Below are 6,565 nucleotides of genomic sequence, written 5' to 3'. Positions count from 1 at the left end.
GTCGAAAGTTATTGTCGAAAAACACTTTTCGTAAAACAGCTATTTTTGGAGTTTTTGCCCTCTGGAGGCTAAGCCGTTGACCTGAGGACAATATTGATAATGACCTTTTCAAAAGAAGAGTTCAAAAGCTATCGACTTGCTTTTCCATGCGTTTTTCTAGCTACCATAGTTCCTGAGAGAGCGGCATGTTTTCTGAAAAATATAATGACAATTGGCAAATTTTGACCTTTGATGACCTCTGGTGACCCCAATATTGCTCTAAGGTGAAAAATGACCGAAATACTTTCAAACGTACGTATTGAGAGCTATCGACTGCTTTTTACCGCGTCTTTCTAGCCCTCTTAGTTTTTGAGTTAGAGGTGGGTGGTAACATATGCCCCCCTCACTAGGGCGAAGTTGGCCGAGACCGCCACTGGGGCGCGGGTTAAAACCAAAACAGCTGCACAGCTTTCATGACAACTTATTGCTTCTACAGCCGAGTGTTACGATTGAAGACTACGTGCCTCGCTGTAGGGGGGGGGGACATAACGGGGAGGGCACCGGGGCACCGTGCCCCCTCCCCCTTTGATTTTGGCATTTTAACATTAGCCCTATGGGCGTTGCATGGAAAGAATGGGACCAAAAGTCGGCAGTGCCCCCCAGGCAGGCAGAAGGTGTTCCGCCGCTACTTGTACTTGTACTGATGGGGGGGGGGGGGGATGTTCACGTTCGCCAATCTGAATCGCCTTGATACGAATGAAGCTTCTCACCTGTCTGTTGCGGGGTTCTAAGGCTTGCACAAGACGTAAACTCGGCTCCGCAAGGCGCAAACCATAGATCTCTCAAGAGCGAAAATCGTGCAGTCCAAACTGCGCGATCACGAGCCAACCCGTTGCTCGGTTACTTTGTTTAATTTCTCTGTAAGAATCTTGGCTTTGTCGCTTGGTATATAGGGCCTTGCGCCGAGTCGCCAAATTTGAATTGAAATGCCGTCCCAGTCCCGACTGACTGACGAAAATAATACCCAAGTTGTCGGCAAAAGCTGGCTGCAGGCAATATTGGGCAATATAAGATACTTTATCAGGCTTGGTTACAGGTTTTAACGGCTAAAACTGAAATAATAAGCCGTTATATATAGCTTGATAAACAGTAATCTCAAGGTATATAAAAACACTAGGTAACGCCGAGAAATACCTTCAGCATGCGGGCAACGGGTTCAGGTCTTGACAACTGTTGCTAGCACAACTTGCAAGATACTTTCTCCCTAACTACATTATAGATTTTCATAAAAGTTTGTCTACAATCATCCTATGTGATTTCATAAATACATATTTTTTACTATCCTTATCTAAATTCGTCTTCGCCAGGAATTTTGTAATTATATAAAGAATCGCCATGCCTTCAGTTATTCTCAAATATATCGATACCTAGGCGTTGAAACTTATAAAATGTAGTATTTTTCGAAAGAAAATGAATTTCTAAATCCATCAAGTATAAATTTATTGGGAAATAACAACAGGGAGAGAAGGCACAGGTCTCCAAATGTCAACTGTGTGCTGAAGTTGGACGGGGGTAAGTTTGATGAGGCGCCTTTTACGAAAACGTGGACATTGGTAGGGTCAACTAAAAATTGAATTATAATGTATGTTTCGTCTGCTTTCGAACTGTGTTACCCTCATTGCTCTACAATTAATGCAAATGTGTGAATTTCAGTACTTTATGTGTCAGTGTCACCATGCAAAGTGTCACTGTGGTAAAGAGGTAGCTGAAAAATGAGACATTGGTAGCCCCAAACACTGATTGATCTATAATATATGGTAGATAAGTTTTCTATTGCACTGCCGGGTGAATCTTATCAATTAGTGCAAAATGGCTTATTATGCCCATCAATTCTGTTTCGAAATATAAACCGTACAAGCGGCAGTGCGCCATTTCCGTAACATCCCCTCCATTTTTGTCTCGTGACTTGTGGTGATGACCAATGCAATGACGAAGTTGTACTTAAAAGTGATTTAATTCGAGAAGAAAGGACAATGCAGGTAGCATAATGCAATATGTTTCCTTTATATGTTATTCTTTCCTACAAATGCCATCATTTTGCATTGTAACTATTGGAAGCATGCGATACTTAGCTGGGTTTAAAGTGTTCTACTTCGTAACATTGAAGCATAAGTTGCTGAAATTCACATGTTTGCATTAATTGTGGAGCAATGAGAGTTGTAAGGTTCGAAAGAGGATGAAATATGGATTATATTTCATGTCGTTGTTGACCCTACCAACGTCTGATTTTCGAATGAGGGAAGGTCGCGGAACTACCTACGGCTGTTTTCAAAAATAGGTCTCAATTGGTGGTTGCTCATTGCTCTTGATACAGCCTTCGAGTTCTCTGAATTAATTGTTGATGCCAGATCGGTATATGTCAAGTTTACGTCCTAAGCACATATCAATGATAATTGTTTCACATTCCTACGTATTTTGACGTGCTGTCTCCATAAATGGATACGATTCAGGAGCATTTCAAAGTGGTGAATTTGAATGCATACAACAGCTTTCCATGCAAGAAGACAAGTGCTTTTCGTGTATCCGTGCTTGTTTAAAGCGAAACAGCGGTTATACATCAAATCCAGTAAATGAGTAATCTTATCACAAAAGTGCTCCCGACACAATTTGCCGCGAAAATTTCATAAATGGCTGTCTGATTGCTGCCATATCGCTACCATATTACCCGCGATAGGGCTTTTTTCTTTTATTTGAAGGGTTTTAAATGTTATATATAGGCTTCGATTATTCCCTACATTTTGGGACGAGGGAGGAGACCCAGGTCTTGATTATCCAGTCCATTTCGCGCATCGGGAGCGCATGGTCCTAGCTAACCACTGGACTGTCAAATTCTGTCAAAATTCTGTCAAATAACTGTAATGCATGGACTGCGAAGCCTGCCTATGGCTTTTACCTTTAGAGGTCACCGAGAGCAATCTGTCCGATAATTCTATTTTACGGTATCGGGGGCCTCCTTCACATGGGCGTGGGCCATCGTGTCGTTCTAAAAATCGGGAAAGCTATTATCCTCGCTCGCTCGTCGCACTCGCCTGATCGATAATTTGTCGTGACTCGTGATTATCATAGGGGTATATATTTACAGCTCTGTCACCATACAAAGGCCCAAGGAAACTTCATGACCGATCACAAATCTTCCATCCTGTCTGGGAGCCGTTCGGCTTCCCGGCCGGTCCACCAATCCGCGTATCAGTCCCGCGCCGCACCGTTACAGAATGTCGCCTGACGGGCCTGTGTCGGTCCTGATCCGCTCCTCTCGACTCTGACCGTGAACTCGCTCCCCGGAGCCGAGTCAGTGAGTCATGGACTCGTGAGGACTCGCCGACCACGTCCAGTGGAAAGGGTGAGAGTGGTCCCGGCTTCCGGTGTGTTCGAAACGTGGGAAAACAATAAACATCATGTATCGACCACCGAAAACGTAGATCGGTCACACAGTCGACGGAAGGTTGCATGGGATCGAGCTTTGGATGGTTACCACGAACCGCCGACTTACTATCAGTCAATGTCATGGGCATGGCCTACCAAGCGAAGGCAGAGCAGTTACGAGCTATGAGTGGTGAATAAAACGTAGGTATGTTTTATTTACCAGGCTCCGTAAAATAATGTCGAGCTTTATACAAGAATTAATGGCATTATTGAACATACATTCATGTGGACTTCAGATGTTTTTGTGTCTAATTAGAAATATATTTATGGTTTGACATGATATGGTTTGATCGCTGAGGATCCAGGAAAACTCCAAGGGGAGGGTCATGAATCGAAGTGGTGCCCCTACCTATACCCAAAATTAAAAACTCAACGGATTTCGTCCACTTCATTTTGGTGGTGCCCCCATTTTCAGGTTTTTTTCTTTTTATTTTTTATTTTTAGTCAGTATCTTAACTCTTAGCCACAACCACATTTACCAATTGTAAGCAAGTATATATGAATGTGCTATGTGTATATATGTTATGGACGCTGAGTAGTGAGTAATTACCAGGAACGTTATCAGGTAAGCGAATCGTTGTCAGTCCGACGAACTTGACCCCGGCGTCTAAAGGGTCTGTCCTTGACACTTCAGGCTTGTCAGGGGTACCAAAGTCCTTCCAGGGACACCACAAACCTGGCAGGGGCACCTACGGCCTTGTAGGGGCGCCACAGGCCCGCCAGGGGCACCACAGGCCTGCCAGGAAGCAGGGGCACCACAGGTCTAGCAAGTATACACGACAGGCCTGTCAGGGGCACAACGGGCCTGTTGGGCCCATGAGCACCCCTAGGGGCAGGGGCACCACAGTCCTTCCAGGGGCACCGCAGGCCTGTGAGGGGCACCAGCGGCCTAGCAGGGGCACCAGTCAACACAGGCCTGCCAGGGGCACCACAGACCTGCCAGGGGCACCAGAGGCCTGCCAGGAGCACCACCGACCTCGCAGGGGTAACTTGGGCCTGTCAGGGGCACCACGGGCCTGTCGAGAGGCACTTCAGGCTTTTCAGGGGCACCATAGTCCTCTTCGGGCGCAGGGGTAGCAGGGGCCTAGCAAGGGCACCAGAGGCCTGCCAGGGGCACCACAGGCCTAGCAAGGGCACCACGGGCCTGTCATGGGCACCTCAGGCCTGTCAGGGCCCAGGGACACCACAGTCCTTCCAGGGGCACCAGAGGCTTAGCAAGGGCACCACAGGCCTGCCAGGGGCACTACAGGCCTAGCAAGGGCACCACTGGTCTATCAGGGGCACCACGAGCCTGTCATAGCCAGGCATCTCACTTCTCAGGCTTGTCAAGGCCCAGGGGCACCACAGGTCTGTGAGGGGCACCAGCGACCTAGCAGGGGCACCAGTCAACACAAGTCTGCCAGGGGCGCCACAGACCTTCCAGGGGCACCAGTCACCACAGACCTGCCAGGGGCACCAGAGGTCTGCCAGGGGCACCACCGGCCTCGCAGGGGCACCTTGGGCCTGTCAGGGGCACCACAGGCCTGCCAGGGGCACCACAGGCCTAGCAAGGCACCACTGGCCTGTCAGGGGCACCACGACCCTGTCATGACCGGGCACCTCAGGCTTGTCAGGGCCCAGGGGCACCACAGTCCTTCCAAGGGCATTAGTATTACAAGCCTGTCAGGGGCACCAGAGGCCTAGCAAGGGCACCACAGACCTGCCATGGACACCACAGGCCTGCCAGGGGCACCACCGGCCTTGCAGGGGCGCCTCAGGCCTGTCAGGGGCACCACGTGCCTGCCGGGGACACTTCAGGCTTGTCAGGGGCGTTACAGTCCTGTCAGGGCCCAGGGGCACCAGGCCCGTGGTGTCCCTGCTAGGCCTGTGGTGCCCCTGGCGGTCCTGTGGTGCCCCTGTCAGGACTGTGACCCCTGATAGGCCGGTGGTGCCCCTGGCAGGTCTTTGGGCCCCCGGGCCTCAAGGGGGGGGGGCCATGACCCATGTGACCCCCCCCTTGGATCCGCCCCTGCAAAGCGAATGTGCTCACTGCTACTGCCTACCGAATGCAATTATAATTTATCGTATTGAGCTTAGCCTATGGGGTGCCTGTTTTCCAAAGCATGGATGCTTTCATCACCATTAACATAGGTTTTGCATTGCAACTTTCACCGTGAGTGCGGTAATGCCCTATCATAAGGTCAAAGCCGACCGGGTTCAAGTGTCTTCGCGTTGGAGTTTTGATTTCTCCCAGTTCGCCCGTACCACCAGGCATACCGTGACAGTGACCCTAAATACCCACAGGCTAACCCCGAGACAAGGCACGTCGGACACCAGCCTCGTTGACAAGATAAATGTTAGCGGTATAACGAAAAGTAAGCCGTAATGACGGGAAGAAAAGCTGCGATTCCGCTTGGTTCCACCCGCTCAAACCTTACCATGCATAACGGTGATTACGATTGAGGTAACTACGAGATCATATGAGAGAGGTTGCAAGATGCAGATACACCATCCCACGCCCAGCCGCCTCAGACGTCCTTGTGAACAGTGCAGATTGCAGCCCGGCCGACGGCCTTGAGACACACCACTAAAGGACGTCTGTGCGAACGGGCTCCCAGTGGCTGATATAGCGGTCCGATAGCGCCGCCATGATGCCTCTGTCACCGACAGCCTCTTCAGAGCTGCGGCTCAACATGACAGGTCGGTGCTCACGGTACAGGGATACATCCTGCTCGAGGGATAAACTGCACGCCGAGCCGAGTCGCAGGAACAACAGATAGACCGCCGAGGATCAATGTTTCACAGAAATTACTGGTGTGAATCTTGGCCCTCTGAGATGACGTGCCGGCTGGACACACGAAATGGCTTCTTTTGATGGATGTATTGCAGCTACACTTTTCACGAGATGCCGTGACCGCTGCCCGTCCTATGATCTCCAGACCAGACGACCGGCGGCGAAACCGCACTCAGGTATGAATTGGCTTTCTGAAAAGTCACTGAACCGTGCAGCAAGCCCGCTATCCGTGCCCAACAGTGCGTATCGTCCTGTTTCGCCACATAAAGACCGTGTGCAACACCACTATCGCCATTACGACTGTTTGCGTTGGGCAAAGCTCACTCAGCT

At 49.8% G+C, this 6,565-nt stretch overlaps 1 long non-coding RNA gene across 1 annotated transcript; it reads left to right on the top strand.

The window, feature by feature from the left end:
• Positions 1-1,906: 1,906 nt before the first annotated feature.
• LOC122387842 lies at positions 1,907-6,520 on the top strand. The gene is made up of 2 exons (XR_006257693.1): positions 1,907-2,018; positions 5,746-6,520. It is a non-coding gene; the product is annotated as an uncharacterized LOC122387842 (long non-coding RNA).
• Positions 6,521-6,565: the final 45 nt, after the last annotated feature.

The sequence above is a fragment of the Amphibalanus amphitrite genome, unplaced genomic scaffold (genome assembly GCF_019059575.1).
Source record: "Amphibalanus amphitrite isolate SeventyFive unplaced genomic scaffold, NRLGWU_Aamphi_draft 000299F_arrow, whole genome shotgun sequence".
NCBI lineage: Eukaryota > Metazoa > Arthropoda > Thecostraca > Balanomorpha > Balanidae > Amphibalanus > Amphibalanus amphitrite.
The sequence above is the reverse complement of the archived record's forward strand: the minus strand, read 5'-3'. Positions and strand labels throughout refer to the sequence as shown.